At 51.3% G+C, this 14403-nt stretch overlaps 1 protein-coding gene across 1 annotated transcript in view; it reads right to left on the bottom strand.

Annotated features, from left to right (window-relative positions):
• Positions 1 to 14403, bottom strand: part of LOC147625326 (vacuolar protein sorting-associated protein, putative (DUF1162)) — a 137314-nt gene that overhangs the window by 19341 nt on the left and 103570 nt on the right. The gene's annotated exons all lie outside the window — the stretch shown is intronic.

The following is a 14403-nucleotide window of genomic DNA, read 5'->3' as shown; positions in this document are numbered from 1 at the left end:
CAGTACTCCCTGGATGCACCCTCCCTCTCTCTCACACGGGCAGAGATTACCAGACTTATCAGGCAGGACTTGATTCAGCTGGACACTAGGAGGACATGGATGCAGCTGACACAGGAGCTTGGTACGAAGATGGCTTTCTATAGAGCTCATCTTCTCCAGCTCACGCAGGATGGGTTTGTGATTAGACCCAGGCTCCAGCTACATGGATACTCATCTTTCTCATGGGGTACAGTGTGCTATTGGTCAGATGCACACATCCTCACACCAGTTAGAGATTGAGACTGGCAGATTCAGAGGAGTACCAGCTGAGGCCAGGATTTGTCAGCTGTGCCCAGATGGAGCCAGAGACAGAGTTACATTACATATGTCACTGTCCAGTATATTATGAGATACGAGGCCGTTTTCACTGCTTGTTTAGAGAGGGTTTCGGACCACTATCTAGAGTCATGAGATACCAGGATCAGAGATGCCTCGGATTATACTTGCTGGAGCTTCGTAGACATAGAGAGGGTCTCTTGAGAGGGAGGGGATCAGAGAGGGAGAGACACCTACAGAGGTAGATTACAGACTTCTTTCGACCAGAGATTGAGCAGTCAGGCCAGCAGGCATTGCAGCTAGCCCCAGAGTATAGCCGCACTAGAGGTACACTGATTGATTGGGCTATAGAGCTGGGGCGGTCCAGGCGCCCCAAGATGAGAGGCCCATCTCGACACCGGCGGAGACTACAACAGAGGATCAGGACCATACTAGCACGGCATGGGAGACGTCCAGTCAAAGTACTCACCATGGAGGACATTGAGGATATCCGCCATCGACCGATGAGAGACATCCTTGGATAGTGATGTGTATGATGCTTACCTTTGTTGCTGGAGTTTTTCTCCTAGATGTTATCCATTAGGAGCTCCTAGTACCGTACTTTTCCTCATAGTTGTTTCAGTTTCAGTTAGTTGTTTAGTTGTTTTTAGCTTTTCTTACACAGACATTGTATCAGATCCACCAATTGTTGTAACCTTTTTGGTCTCATAGGTCATTTTGGCCTTTTGAAGACATTAACATAGCATTTCATTTCATTTTCTCTCTCTCCTCCCTACTGCAAGTCTCTCTCTCTCTCTCTCTCTCTCTCTCTCTCTCTCTCTCTCCCCCACAAGGCTCGGATAGTAGAGTCATCATTGAGGATGAGAAGCTAGATACACCTGTGCATATGGACCCATCAGCTGTTGGGGGGCCAGCATGTTCATATGTGGGTGGACAGATGTCACAGTCATGCTCAGTGGAAGGGCCATCCATAGGTTCAGGTTTAGCTTCAGGTGCAGGTCCTAGCCGAAAGAGGGCTAGAGTGGATGATGGACAGTCTCATGTGGAGAATATTGCAGCAGGTGGTAGTGCAGGACAACACCATCAGACCACTCTACGTGGTACATTGAACCAATCCTCATGGGTGAAGGAGAGGCAGCGGAAGGCAGAGATAGAGATAGAGATAGAGCGCACTCTCATTGAGTGCAATATCTCTTTCAATGTCCTTTGCCCAGATCAGTGGAAGAGAATGATTAAAGCCGTCTCTGATGTAGGTCCATGTCAGAACTGGACTGGATTAGACTACCAGAAGATGTAGACAACCATGCTAGAGGATGAGAAACAACGCATAGAGAATGCACTAGAGCCAATAAGATCATCTTGGAAGAAGCATGGTTGTAGTATCATTTCAGATGGATGGAGTGATGTGCGGAGAAGACATATCATCAACATCCTTGTTTCTAGTTGCATGGGCACATATTTCTTGCGTGCAGTCGATGCAGGCGAGGCAGGGGAGAGGATCACTGCAGCATTCATCTTCCAGCACATCAGGCGGGCTATTATTGATATTGGCCCAGAGAATGTGGTGCAGGTCATTACGGACAATGCGTCCAACTGCAAGAGCATGGGAGAGATGATTGAGGCAGAGTTCCCATCCATTGTGTGGACTCCATGTGCTGCACACTGCTTGGACCTCGCGATGGAGGACATAGGGAAGCTTCGATGGGTGAAGCCGGTTGTGAATGAGGCCGTACGCATCACTACCTTCTTCAGGAAGAAACACCAGGCATTATCTATCTTCCGATCCCACTCACACTTGGACATGGTGCAGCCATCCAAGACCTGATTTGCCTATATGTATCTTGTGCTTAGCAGGCTACATGAAGTACAGGATGCACTTCAAGCCTCAGTGGTATCATCAGCATGGAGGGAGATGCGTGATTCGACCAGCGAGCCCACTCGGTACATCCAACGCAAAGTGTTGGATGAGTCCTTTTGGTTTAATATTGAGGGCTTAGCAAAGCTCCTAAAACCCATGTATATCTTCATCCGATTCAGTGACATGGAGGGCTCTACACTGGGGCTCCTCTATCATCATTTTCATCGGATGAGAGAGATGGTGTCATTAGTCACCTCGCCGACTATCACTCCTACCAGGAATATCTAATATCTATTATGTAATATGATTTATAGTACGTGCTGTAATTTTGGTTATATCATGTACTTACTATTGGATATCTAATTTGAAATTTGGAATGTCAAACATGGCGAGGTGATGGCCATTGTTGACTCGCGATGGACTTACATGCGTCATCCCATTCATGGGATTGCAACATTTTTTTTTTTTTCCCCCCCCCCCAAGAAAAGATCCTTTCATTAGTTATGTAAAAAACGCCCGTAGGGCTACAAAAGAGATCTCTCCTGCTCCTAACAGAGAGAAGAGCAGTGAATACATCATGGCAGCCCGGGAGACTCTCCCTAGGTGCTGCAAAATACAAGCATCAGCCTAAAGGACTGAGCGTCTAAATCATACAATGGGGGGGGGAAAGAGCCAAACAGGTGGCCTGTAGTGCCAACGGGGGGATCCCGTGTGTAGGGTGTAGAAAGGGCCACAGCGCCAAGTGGTATGAAAGGCCTGGCGCCGTAAAATCGCCTCATCCGAGTCTCCCCGGATGCGGTCGTACTGTCCTCGCAGGGTGTGGATCAACTCCTGCCAAATCCCCCGAACAGTCTCTGCTGGTGGCTCTAATCTCCCCTCAAAGGCCGTGAAGCACCGGGCCCTCCAGGTGAACCAGATGGTGAGGCTGCTGAGGAGCTCCCATCGTAAATCCCTCTCCTGTGTCCAGCTGGCGGACGAGAAATCCGGTGCCGGAACCAGGCGAGGCTGGCCCCTAATAAATCTGATGGCCTGACTGCCCTGCTCCATCTCATAGCCCATAGCAGGCCCTGACGAAGTCGACCAAGCAGCGGCACCCCACGTAAACATACCCTCTGGAGAGAGGGGGGCTAGAATACGCAGCATCCGCAGCCAAATCTGCTGTGCCTGAGGGCAGTCCCAAAGGCAATGTCTCTGTGTCTCCATAGGGTGGCCGCATCGGACGCAGGCCGCCGGAAGACCGCTGTAAACAAGCCAAGTGCCAACTGCTGAGCCCCTGTGGGCGACCAGCCACTGAAAAGCCGAGATCCTGCGGGCCTGTCGACTAGCCCAGAGCCGAGCCCAGAAATCCTCCAGGAACTCCTGTGATAGTCCCTGCAATCGCCAATGCCCCGCTGCCGCTGGAGAAACCGTCCTCCTCGCCGTCAAAATATGCCGTCCCAGCCGAACAGTATACTGAAAAAATGTGATCTCTGTGGCCTCAAGGGATGCATAAGGATCATGCCACTCGTACTCTCCGGGGTCCCACTGTAGCCGGGCCAAGGGGCGCGCTGCATATGCCCATATACGCCAATCCGGGAGCACGTCAGCAGGGTCGGGGTCAATATGCCACTTCCGAGAAGCGGCAGCCACTACCCGAATCCTCTGAAAGGTGCACTCTGCAACCAAAGGCGACTCCACCTCCACTCTCTGGAGTCGGCCCTCATCCTGAATCTCATAATAGAGGCATCTGCCATCCTCAGTGCTAGCTCTGACAGCAATCAGGATCTCCAACTGTGTGAAGGCACCCATCCACCGTGGGGCCACTGGCTCGAGAGGTGTGAACCACTCCTCTGTAAGTGCCTCCTGAATATCATCCCTCATAATCAACCCCCCTCTGAAGTGACTCAGCCTCTCCACCTGGGTCTCCTCTGGTAGACTGCAGAAAGCCTGCCAGTCTCCAAAACTACGAGCTGGGCCTGCCGCTAAAGGTCCCCAGGCTAGACGAGGCCGAGAACCCAGCATATGACCCTGCTCTGTACGAACCGCTGGGCTCCAGATGAGCGGCTGCCTGGCCCGCTCCTCAACACAAGACGGAGGCCGCTGAGAGAGCCCCGGTCTCAGCAGCTCCCAAGCTCTCAGGATACTCAAAGCAAATCTGTCCTCCCATCCTCTACTGAGGCCTGTCCTCCTCATCTCTATGAATATCCAGCGAATCTCTGGTGCCCAAGTACCCCCTGCAGGAGGCGCCCGGGCCTGCAGTCGCTGCAAGAGGAGCTCTTTCCAAGGCTCAGCGCCTGGAAGCAACCCCCGAACAATAAGCTTCCCCAATAAGGCTCTACTCTGATCGACTGGATCTTAAATGCCCAAACCGCCCTGAGCCAGCGGAAGTGTAATAACTGCCCATGCAACCTTTGCCCGAGCTGGCTGACCGTCCCGCCCAGACCACAGAAAGTTCCTGATCAGCCTCTGTACCTGGCTGATGCAAGAGCTCGAGAAAATCCAGCAGGACGTAATGTACCACATAGTCGCTAACAGCACCTGATTTGCCACCACCACCCTCCCAGCCAAGGATAGTCGAGCTGTACTCCAATACAATAGCTTCTTCCGAATGCTCAGAAGAAGCGGGGCAATCTGCTGCTCAGGTGACAAATCGAGGCCAATCTGGCATCCCAAATACCGCACTGCTGTGCCGGGAGGAATCCATCTAAAACCGGGGTCCGGCCTCCATGCCGGAGTGGGAGCACTACTGATCCAAAAGGCCACTGTCTTGCGCCAATTGATCAATGCTCCCGAAGCTGCACTAAAGACCTGGAGCGACTGCTCTGCTCGAATGAGATTGGCCTCTTGGCCATGCAAAAATAAGCCCGTGTCGTCTGCAAACTCAGCATCAAGCAAATCCTCCCCCCGGACTGGGAGCTGAAGTCCTCTCAAACCAACCTCCTCTGCCGTCAAATACATACTCATAGCCTCCGCAAAGAAGAGAAAAAGGAAAGGGGCGAGAGGACACCCCTGACGGACTGATCTGGTCAGCTCAAAACTCGGCCCCCGACCTCCTGCAATCAGCACCTGGCTGCGAGCTGTGGAATACAAAGCTGCCACCCCTCTGATCCATCCTGGCTCAAAGCCCAGGCGTAGCATAGTGCCCTCTAAGAATCCCCAATCAACTCTATCGTATGCCTTCTCAAAATCGAGAAGCATCACGACCAAGTCCTCGCCAAGAAACCTAGCTCGGGCTGTCGCCTCCCAGAAAGTAAAGATGTTGTCAAGGATACTGCGCTCCTTGACAAATCCTGTCTGAGTAGCATGAATCAACTCCCCCAGGAAGGGCTGGATCCTCAAACTCAAGGCCTTTGCCAAGACCTTGTATACAGTATTGAGGATCGTAATAGGCCTCCAATGCCGAATGTCATCCGATACTCCCTCCCCCTTGGGGATAAGATAGATCAAGCCCTCTGAAAAGCTCTGCGGCATCACCCCAGTGTCCAAAACATGCTGAAAGCCCCTGCGGAGGCCTGGCCCCAAAAGGTCCCAATAGCGCATAAAAAAGGCCGGCGTCAATCCGTCCTCCCCTGGGCAACTATGTCGCGGCAGGACCCTCAAGGCCTCGGCAAGCTCAATCTCTGACAGAGGCGCACCTAGAACTGTGCGCATATGGTCTGTGACCCTCCTCTGCACATGGGCCCACACAGTCTGTCTGCATACATCTCGATCCTCAGTGGCTGGCTCCGCTGAAAGCAAGTCACGATAAAAAGCAGTGGCAATGGCTCTGATCTCCCCGAGCTCAGTAGCTATCGATCCATCCGGTCTACCAAGCTGACGAACCCCTGCTCGCGCATGACGGGGTCCAGTGATCTCAAAAAACTCCCCAGTCACTCTATCACCAAGCTGCGTCCACTGAGAGGCCTGACGGCGATAGTAAAACTCATGTCTCTACTCCTCTGCCTCTCTAACCTCCTGGCGTGCCTGGCTCAGCTGGGACGCCACCCACTCACATGCAGGCTGCTGCTCCTGAAGGCGCTGTAGCGAAGCAAGGCTGCGTCTCAGCCGTTGCTCCCGCTCGCGAATCTCTCCCAGTCGTGTCAAAGCTGCAGCGTGTAGAAAGGAACTAAGATCAATGAGTCCCTGGGCACACTGGCCCGCTGCATCCTGGTCAGAGCACTGACTATCATGCCAGATCCTCTCAATGTCCTCAGCGAGACTGGGGTCTGCAAGTACCCTCTCTGGGATCCTCAACTGCAAGCTGGGCTCCCGTGTCCCCTCCTCCAAAGTCAGTATAACTGGCGCATGATCTGAAAATGAGGTGCCAGCAAGAATGCCGACGGAGCCCCCTCGCTCCCCCAACCAATCGCCCACATAAAAGCGATCAATCCGAGATAGATTAGTCCCTCCCTGCCGGCGATCCGACCGAGAGAAACTAAGACTGTCCTGAGACCGGGAGAAAGCCCCATGCTGCCATGCATCAGTGATCCTCAGTGTCATACAAAACCGGTCCCAAGCTGCAAGCTCCGTGCCGTGCACTGTAACATGACTGCCTCCCACCCTATCTGCCGGGTCCTCAAGCATGTTGAAGTCTCCCCCAACACACCAATGTGCGGCCTCTGGCAATGCATCCGTAACCTGAGTCCAAAACTCTGCTCTGGCACTAGCATGATTGGGCGCATAGATGTTGAGCACACCCAATAGCTCATCATGCATCCTCAGAATGACATACTGTGCTCTACCAGGCACAATGATCCCTCGATCCACAATGGCCTGCCGCCATGCATCTGCAATAACCATGCATACTCCTCCCTGTCCACCCAAAGGACCAAACCCTGCAGACCAGAAAGTGTCCCATCTACCAGGCATCACCGAACCATATCTCCGGATCCTGCTCTCACCCAAGTGGTGCTCCTGCATCATCAGAATGTCAATGCTGCCACCAACCAGGCATCTCTGTAGCTCCTGCCTCAAGCAGCCTCGATAGCGTATAAAGTGTGCTCCGCCAAGGCCCTGTACATTCCATGAGATGATCCTCATGGATGTCCTACTGAGGTGGATGCTGTCTCAGCCGTACGGCGGGCCTTCGCAAGCGGCTTGGATGGAGAGTAGTCCCCATCCGAACGGCTGCGAGTCTGCCCACCCGGTGTACTGCAAGAATCCCGGATCAGGCGCCAGTGGCTGTGACCCATGGCGACTGCCTCCTGCTCTGACATAGTAACCTCGTGAATACTCACATATCCTGGGTCGCGTGCCAAATCTGCAACTATGCGCACGACCAAATGCCGAATCCCGGATGTATCCACACCCCCGGGATCCAAGACAAAATGAGCCAACTCCCAAAGTCGGCCTAGCACATCTGTAACCTCCAAATCGCTCATGTGATGAGAAAACTCAACTGCCTGAGTCTTCACCGTGCTGAGAGCGAGCTCTAGAGTCCACTCCCGGTCACAAGGTCCACAAAGAGGGAACGAGAAGGCCACCACTGAGTCTAGTGCCTCCTCCCCGCGGGCCGGAGGTATCACGACATGCACTCGGATGGGTGCTGGCTCATGGGGGCCCTCTGCTCCAAAAAGCCGTGTGAAGGTATAATCAAACGCCGCCGAGCGCTGTTGAATGCCGAGGCGACTCAGCTGACTGCGGATAGATGAAATCCGTGAGGCCCTAATCGGCATAGGTCTCCTCTCTGATGCTCGAGCGAGGTCAGTGCTCAGCGCCCTCCGGACTGCAGGTGAGCGCCATGGAGCTGCCAGGACCTCCCAGGAAGGCGAGGCGGGCGGAGGGGGAGGAGGGGGAGGCGAGGGAGGAGGAGAGGGAGCCGCTGCCGAGACCGGAGCGGGGGCGGGAGGAGGCGAAGGTGGAAGCGAGGCGGTGGGAGGGGATGGGTGTGGGGGAGGTGAAGGAGGGGGAGCTGGCATCTCCTGGTCCTCGGTCGCTGCAGGGGTCTCCTCCTGAAGGGGAGCAAATCTGTTCCTCACGGGAACCCAGTGAGGCTGAGACTGTGGCTGCTGCTGCAGCGGTACCTGGGCGTGCTGCTGTGGCTGTCTCCCTCGACGGCGCCCCTGTCCAGGCTGCCACTCCGAGGTCTCTGTGGCCTGAGCAGGTGTCCCTGAGGCAGCCTGCCGAGTCGAATCTGTGGGCGGGCCATCCGTGGCCTGCTGCTGTGGTGAGGGGCGAGGTCTCCTGCGAGGGCAGGCCTTGGCCAAATGACCGACCTGTCTGCAAATGAAGCACTGATTCGGGAGCCCCGAGAACTCCACTCTCTGATCTATCCACCCCCCCCCTATCCTAGGTAGCTGAATGACCTTAGGAAGGGAGGAGATGTCAGATACCAACACTCTGACCGAAGGTAGCCCAGCTGCTCTGGCCACCACTGAAGCTGCTGAGGGGCCCGTCTCAAGAACCGAGCCCACCAATGCTCCGAGCCTGGAGAGGAGCGGAAGATACTCCCGGCGGAGACCAGGGAAACAAACTGTAATATGGAAGAGGCGCTCTCCCTGCTCCGCCGCAGCTGGGTCAAATCCATGCTGCCAAGGCCTGAAGAAAGCCCGAGCACCCCTGATATCCAGAGGACTCATGGCAAGGACCGTGGCAACGCTCTGGGCGGCCTCGAACTCGATCTGATAATGTCCCCGGCCCAAGAGCTGTACATCAAGGATCTTGCCCACATCTGCAAGAAGGCGAGCCTGAAGTAGATCCCTGATCTCCCCTCTGCTGGGGCGAGTGCCGACTATACGGCAGATGGTGGAGTGAGCCTGAAGGCGTTCCACCTCTGCGGTGAGGCTCGCTTCCTCTTCCGGCGAAAGAGAAAGCCTGATGGGGATGACCTCGGGGGCGGACGAGGGGGCTGCGGAAGAGTCCCTCTGAGGCGAGGCGGGAGGAGTCTCCATCAGAGTCTGAAGCTCAAGCGAAGGCGAGGCGAAAGCGGAAAACCTGCAAGAAGCGGGCTGCACACCAAGAGGCGGAAAGACGGATGACGAAGAGGGAAACCCCAAGGGGTGAGAAGTAGCACGACAGAGGAGGGAGGGGGGGGGGCGGCGGGGAAAGGAAAAAAAAAAAAAAAAAAGCGGCAACGGGGGGGATGGCGAACAGGCGGCGGGGGGGGAACAGGCAGCAGCGGAGGGGGAAGGCGAACAGGCGGCAGCGGGGGGGTAAGGCGAAATGGCGAATAGGGGAGGGGGGCGAAACGGCGAAGTGGGGGGGGGGCGCAGCGGCGAGGAAGGAGGGGGGGGCAGCGCAGCAGCGAGGAAGGAGAGGGGGGGCGCAGCGACGAGCAGAGGGGAGCAAGCGAGGGGCGGAAGGAAACAAGGCCGCGAGGAGGGGGGGGGAGCGAGGGTGCGCAGAGCAGGGGGAAACGGGATTGCAACATTACTCCATCTGATGTTCAACAAGGTGGAGCTCCAAACAGACACGCAACTCAATTTGCTCAAGGATGCTTATGTGTCTCAAGTGCTTAGCTATGATGACATGGTGACCTTTGATGAGGAGTTGGTCGTCTACCGCAATCGGGTGGGAGTTGCCTTTGGCAAGTTCAGTGCCTTAGCAGTTCAAGGGCAGGCGAAACCACTTACGTGGTGGGACATCCATGGATACTAGGCCAAAATTTTCCAGAAAGTGGTCTTTAGACTGCTGTCTCAGGTTTGTAACTTTAAAGTTCTTAGTTTGTATAATGCAGCCAATGTGTAATCTTGTCTTTTGACATTTGCTAGTGCTATGTGGCATGTGCAGAGTTGCTCTGCTGGTGCATGCGAACGGAATTGGAGTGCATACTCTTTTGTGCACACCAAGATCTGTAATCGCTTGAGTACTCAGAAGTTAGAGAGGTTGGTGTTTTGTCGATCCAACCTCCGTCTTTTGCGCACACTCAAGATAGCCACTGGTGCGAAGGAGGTAAATTACTTGCCAACTCGAAATGTTTATTATTAAATAATAAACTTAATGTGTAACCTCATGAGTATTGACTCTTGATACGTGTTATGTGCCATGTCACATGTGGCAAGTGAATCCCTTTAGCTTCGATAGGCTCCTCGCTCATACCACTGATGCGGAGGCTCAGCTTCGGGAGGACCGGTTGCGAGACGAGCAGGCGGAGATATACTGAGAGCTCCATAGATAGCTTGAGAGCATAGATCGGAGGGTTACACGTGCTCGATCATGAGCTATGAGTATTCTAGATGCTGATGCTCATGGAGCTTCTACTAGCAATCCAGGTGGTCGGTGCCGTCGTGGTGGGCGAGGTCAAGGACAAGGCCGTGCTCAGATAGCTCAGCAGCACGAGTCTCTTGCACATGATGATGATGATGATGATCCCTTAGATGAGGGGCCCATAGATATGAGTGACACCATTCCTGCAGTGCTGGTGGTCAAAGAGCTTGACTATGACTCGGATAGCAGCATGTTGACGGATGGAGATGTTTCTTCAGAGTCCTCATTTGGTTTAGATGAGTAGCTAGATGCTACTATAGTTTATCGTTACTAGTTTTTTTTTGGTGACTAGCCTCTAGGAATCATCATTCATGTATCATGGTATAACATATGTCTACAATCTTATGATTTCAGACTTATCATTTATCCATGTCACATGATCCATCTCACTTTCATTTATCTTCATTGTTTAATTATTTTATTTGATATTGATATTTGCATTTGCCATTGTCACTTGTGACTTGTAAGTTACTAAGTTGTAAGTTGTGCAAAATTAAAATTGAAGGTTGTATAGTATTAGTAAGTGCTTTAATGTTCATTGATGAATCTTCAAACTTCATATTTCAAAAGTTTATAAGTATATATATCGGGGGGCTACGTTCACTACGTTTGGAATCTTTTCAGCACGTTTTCCAAACGTACTGTGCGTATCGTTCACTACGTTTGGAACCACCTTGGTTTGTGGCCTCATTGTCTCACACAAACAGCACGACATTTTGTGCACCAACATAATCTATTCCTTCACTCCACATTTCACAAAGTACTGGTGCTGTTTCTTGGCGCACACCACACTGCGTAGATTTGATATACACAGCTTTATCTCTACAAGATGCAAGGATGCCCTCCAAAGAATTGCTCCGTACATCGGTCCAGACATCACCCACAAAGACACACCATAGATACTCCACTTTTGTTTTATTGGTGCGATGGCCTCTTTGATGCCTGAGACCTCCTCTTCTAAGAGCTTTTCGCGTAGTGCATCATAATTTGGTGGTTGATAATTGGGAACAAAGGCTGCAATCTCTGCCACCATCTCTTTAAAGAAAGGAGACCGTGCCACATTGAATGAAATTCCACAAGAATAGAAGAAAGAGCCACAACTGCATCAACTTGTGCCTTTCTTTGTGGATGCCAAGAAGTAAATAAAGTGCTTTGTTTACCTTTTGCTTGAGAAGATGCCGCATGATCCCTTGCAAGATTTTGAGCACATTGGGCTGATTGGTCAAGGTGAGGAGGAGCTCCACGTGTGGCATTCACAGGCCTTGAAGCTGGTAGTGCCACATTGAATGAAATTCCACAAGAATAGAAGAAACGAGCCGCAACTGCATCAACTTGTGCCTTCCTTTGTGGATGCCAAGAAGTAAATAAAGTGCTTTGTTTACCTTTGGCTTGAGAAGATGCATGTGATACTGTGGACTTGGCTTTCCGTTGGGACTTGTGCCTTTGTGTACATGCCCGCAAATTCCTAGTGGATTGGTATTCCATTGGGTTTGGTACTTCGTGTACTTGCCTGGAGCACCTCTATTTCACATTGAATGAAATTCTACAAGAATAGAAGAAACGAGCCGCAACTGCATCAACTTGTGCCTTCCTTTGTGGATGCCAAGAAGTAAATAAAGTGCTTTGTTTACCTTTGGCTTGAGAAGATGCATGTGATACTGTGGACTTGGCTTTCCGTTGGGACTTGTGCCTTTGTGTACATGCCCGCAAATTCCTAGTGTATTGGTATTCCATTGGGTTTGGTACTTCGTGTACTTGCCTGGAGCACCTCTATTTTGGTATAGTCTCATGAACGGGGATTGTCCATATCACTGCTCCAATGCATAGCATCTTTATGTGCTTGCTTGCAATTGAAATTGCATGCTGTTCCTTGACCATTGTGTAGTTCCTAGTAAGGGGACGCCCGCCCGCGAACCGTGCGTGTGGAACTGTCTGCTGACATGGTTATGTGGCATGTGACAGGTGGTCATAAACTTAGCCTTAGGAGTTAACACTAATTTATAAGTGAGTGTAAACACACTTCATTAAGTTTTGGGCGACCAAAACTCAATTATAAATTATGACCAGCCCGGTGTTAACACACACTGATGTCTCGAGGTGGACAAAACCCAATGTCCACCGCCCAGACCTTATCCCCTTTGTACAAAGGGAGTAACCAGCCATGTGTCCTCTCTAGCTTGCTCCACAAAGCACCTGCCTGCCACCTACACTAGACAACTCACCACCTCACTCCTCCTAGGCGCCTCCTTCATGAGGAGATTTGGGCTGTATTTTCTGCACTTTCTCCTTCCCAACTCCATATCCAAGCTTGCTAAGGTTTCTCAAGCTCCCAAGAGTGTTTCCGGGTGCTAATCACTCTCCTATACACTCCCAATGACTGAAATTCAGCAAAACAGCTCTCTTTATTGCTGTAATTTTTGGTCTTTTTGCTTAAAACCCTAATTTCAGCCCTCCTTTCTCAAGTTGAACCATAGGGGAAGCTTTCCCAGAGTTCCCTTTATCCTCTTGAAGACTTTTGTCGCAAAGAAATGTGACAAATCAAAGATCTCATCACTCCAAGGACTTCCATCGCAAAGACTTTCGCTGTCATCGACTCTACTTGCAATTTGTAAGCTTTTATGCTTAAATATGGAAGCAAGTAGCAGGAGGGAGGAACCGGATTACAAGATCACATACCTTGTGTAGTGTTGTCTTGTCCTACGTGCTCTCTTGCAGATTGTTGCTACCATGTGTTGGTCGAGCAATAGAGAGTAGATGGTAGGGAACATGGGCACTTGAGAGGGTAGAGTGAGTTGCAAGTCTACATCTACAACCACTTGTTTGCAATACTGTATTCATATGCATTGGTATGGAAATCTCGTCAGAAATGCCCATGACACTATGTACTTGATTCTCCCAGGATCAATATACTTTATTTGAGGGAGGGGCGGGCTGTTCTGGCTCATTGTGTGTCTCTTGTTAATTCAGCAAATTACTTCTTGTATTGAGCATGTGTCCATCAAATCTTAGTGTATTTAAGTGTATTGATTAGCATTGTGTTCAACCAAGTTACATTACATTGGTATCAGAGCATACGGTTCTCTTTCACTTCTATCGTGAGAGACGATCACCGTGAACATGAGCTATCTCTACACTTAGAACACTATGGACAGCCATACAGTGAATGTTGGAGATGCTAACACAAGAGGCGGAGACAATGAATTGCATGCCTCCAATGCTTTACAGGATGAACTAACTCATGTGGTGCACAATAGGGGACATGAATATGTGGGACAACTGTCCCGTGGCAAAGAGAAGATGCAAGAAGAAGAGTCCATAGTTTTGAGGACTGAACTTACCCGTATGCAGGCTCTCCCCCATGCACAACAAGAAGAATTGAATCTCTACCGCTGCGAGGATCCATTGGTACATGACCGTTTGAAGGCCAAGAAAGCTGAATCTTATATGGATCATGCAATGGCAATGATTGCTCAAGAGTTGCACATGCAACCGAGGGATGCAGCACGTGCATACTTGGCTCGTACCGAGGATGCCTATGCAGAAAAGGCAACCATCCCACATGTCTTGGAATCCCCACGGGTGCCCGAACAAGAACTTATGTCTAAGAGGATGTATCTCCATGCTATGGGAGAGGAACAATTGGTGACTTCACGCCATGCAAGAATACCTTATGTAGCCCGTGAAGGACACAATGTTTATGGTAGTAGTCAAAATGTATGTCAAATGCCATTGCCGGTTGAAAATGTGCATGCACAACACATGCAACATCGACTGCAATTTTCTGTTTGTGCAAGTATTCCGCGTATCTCTCATGCCACTCATTCCCTCCAGTGTGCTCGTGAGGGAGAAGCTATGGTTGAAAATGTACCAATGCATGTTGAGGGGCCAGCCATGGCTCATGCTTACAAGGAACATGTATCTATGCCTTATGCATCACCTTTTTCTCCTAAAATGATGCCAGTCATAGGGGCTGTCCCAATGGACAAACATGGGAGAAAACATGTTGAGATGCAGGCACATGCATCAAAGTCTCGTGACTTCAAAGCCGGAGACAAATCTGTGAATTT

Source organism: Cibotium barometz, chromosome 24 (assembly GCF_041138505.1).
Source record: "Cibotium barometz isolate CiBa-2024 chromosome 24, ASM4113850v1, whole genome shotgun sequence".
Taxonomy (NCBI): Eukaryota; Viridiplantae; Streptophyta; class Polypodiopsida; order Cyatheales; family Cibotiaceae; genus Cibotium; species Cibotium barometz.
Note: the sequence above shows the minus strand (reverse complement) of the source record. Positions and strands in the feature narration are given on the sequence as shown.